At 33.4% G+C, this 2,834-nt stretch overlaps 1 non-coding gene across 1 annotated transcript; it reads right to left on the bottom strand.

The window, feature by feature from the left end:
* Window positions 1-910: 910 nt before the first annotated feature.
* Window positions 911-1,016, bottom strand: LOC113253580 (U6 spliceosomal RNA). The gene has a single exon (XR_003315471.1). It is a non-coding gene; the product is annotated as a U6 spliceosomal RNA (small nuclear RNA).
* Window positions 1,017-2,834: the final 1,818 nt, after the last annotated feature.

Below are 2,834 nucleotides of genomic sequence, written 5' to 3'. Positions count from 1 at the left end.
TGGCTATTGTGAATAGTACTGCTTTGAACCTATGTGTGTGTTTATTTGTTTGAGTACCTGTTTTCAATTCTTTTGGGTATTAACCTAGGAGTGAAATCGCTAGGTCCATGCTAAATCTATGTTTGACTTTTTGAGGAAGTTCCAAACCATTTTCCACAGTGGTTGAACCACTTTACACTCCCACCAGCAAGGCACAAGGGTTCTTTCTCCACATCTCCACCAACACGTGTTATTTTCCATTAAGAATAATTTACAGTTATTCTAGTGAGTACATATTCAAGTGGTACATGATTGTGATTTTCATTTCCATTTCCCTAATGACTAATGATGTTGAGCATCTTCTCATGTATGTGAATATTGGCAATTTATATATTGTCTTGGAGGGATGATTCAGATTCTATTCAGATTCTATTCAGATTCTTTGCCCATTTTTCGGTCGACTTTTCTTTTTGTTGTTGAGTTGTAAGAATTCTTTATATATTGAAGATACTATGCTTTTTGTCAGATATATGATTTGCAAATATTTTCCCCCATTCTGTAGGTTGTTTTCTCACTTTCTTGCTAATGTCCTTTGATGCATGAAAGTTTTTAATTTTGATGACCCCTGTGATGTAGGGGTGCAACTTCATTTTTTTTGTATGTATATATCCAGTTGTCTCAGCATCACTTGTTGAAGAGACTATTCTTCCCATATTGAATGGTTTCAGCATGCTTGTAGAAAATCAGTTGGCCATGAACGTATAGGTTTATTTCTGGATCCCCGATATTGTTCCATTGATCTATATGTCTGTCTGTATGCCAGTATCACACTGTTTTGATTACTGTAGCTTTGTAGTAACTTTTGAAATCAAGATGTATGAGTTCTTAACTTTATTCTTCTTTTTATTTTATTTTATTATTTTATTTTTTAAAAAATATGGAACCCTTCATGAATTTGTGTGTCATCCTTGTGCAGGGGCCATGCTCATCTTCTCTGAATTGTTCCAATTTTGTATACGTGCTGCCGAAGTGAGCACTATTCTTTTTAAATACAGTTTTGGCTATTTGTGGCCTCTTAAAACTCCATATAATTTGATTATTGGCTTTTCTTTTTTTTTTTTTTAAAGATTTTGTTTATTTATATGACAGAGAGACAGCCAACGAGAGAGGGAACATAGCAGGGGAGAGGGAGAGGAAGAAGTAGGCTCCCACCTGAGGAGCCCGATGTGGGACTCGATCACGGAACGTCGGGATCATGCCCTGAGCTGAAGGCAGACGCTTAACGACTGCGCTACCCAGGCACCCCTGATTATTGGCTTTTCTGTTTCTTCATAAGTGGCCACTGGAATTTTGGTACAGAGTGCTTTGAATATATAGATTGCTTTGGATCATCATCTTAAAAATATTAACTATTCCAATCCAGGAGAAGGGGAAGCTTTCCATTTATTTAGATTTCTTCAATTTCTTTTAACAATGTTTTGTGGTTTTTAGTATACTACACACTTGATTAAACTTATTTCTGGGTATTTTATAGTTTTGGATGTTATTGTAAATGGAATTTTTTTCTTAATTTTATTTTTGGGTTATTCATTGCTGGCTTATGGAAATACAACTGATTCTTGTATTTTTCAGGTCTGTGAAATCAATTGCTAATTGATAAGTTGTAGTAGGTTTTCTGTGGATTCTTTGGAGTTTCTAGATATAGGATCATGTCGTCTGTAAATACAGATAGTTTTACTTTTCAACTTATATGCTTTTATTTATTTACCTTGCCTATTTCTCTGGCCAGAATTGTACTGGAGTACAATGCTGAAGAAGAGCTAAAAGCAGGCATCCTTATCTTGCCCTCATTTTTGGGTGAAAACTTTAGTTTTTCACTATCAAATATGATGATCATTGTGGGTTTTCCATATATGTCCTTTATCAGCTTAAGGAAGTTTCCTTGTTTTCTAGTGTATTAAGTGGTTTTTTTTTATAATCATTCAAAAGTGTTGGATTTTGTCATATGCTTTTTCTCCATCAATTGAGTTGATCGTGTGTTTTTCTCCCTTTCATATAGCATTGCTTTTCACAGATTGAATCACTTATGCATTCCTGAGATACAGCCCACTTGGTCATGATATATAATTCCTTTAGTATGCTGCTGGATTTAGTTGGATAGTATTTTTTTTCCTGAGGATTTTTTAACGTATATTCATAAGGAACATTTCTTGAGGTGTGTTTGGTAATAGGGTAAATTGGTCTCATAGAATAAATTAGGGAGTGTTCCCTTCTGTTCTTTTTATTGGAAGAGTTTGAGGAGTATTGGTTTTAATTCTTTTTAAAATGTTTGGTAGAATTCACAAGTGAAGCCATTTGGTCCTGGACTTTTCTGCATTGGGAGAATTTTCTTTTCTTTTCTTTTCTTTTCTTTTCTTTTCTTTTCTTTTCTTTTCTTTTCTTTCTTTCTTTTTTTTAAATCACTGATTTAATATCTTAACTTGTTAAAGGTCTGTTCAGATTTTCTATTCCTCTTGAGTCAGTTTTGGTAATTGTATGTTTCTAGGATTTTGTCCATTTCATTTAGGTTATCTAGTTTATTGATGGACAATTATTTATAGAATTCTTTTATTCTTATTTTTCAAAAATTTCCGTAGAGTTGGTTGTATGGTCCCTATTTTCTTTCTGATTTTAGCTCTTTGCATCTTCTCCTTTTTCTTTCTTTCTCAGTCTAGCTAAATTTGTCAATTTTATTGATTTTTTTCCCCATAAAACAAACATTTCGTTTTATTGATTCTCTTGTTCTATTCTTGATTTCATTTATCTCTCCTCGAATCTTCATTATTTCCTTCCCTCTGTTTGCTTTGGGTTTAATT

This window comes from Ursus arctos, unplaced genomic scaffold, assembly GCF_023065955.2.
Source record: "Ursus arctos isolate Adak ecotype North America unplaced genomic scaffold, UrsArc2.0 scaffold_17, whole genome shotgun sequence".
Taxonomy (NCBI): Eukaryota; Metazoa; Chordata; class Mammalia; order Carnivora; family Ursidae; genus Ursus; species Ursus arctos.
This window is presented reverse-complemented; position numbering and strand designations above follow the sequence as displayed.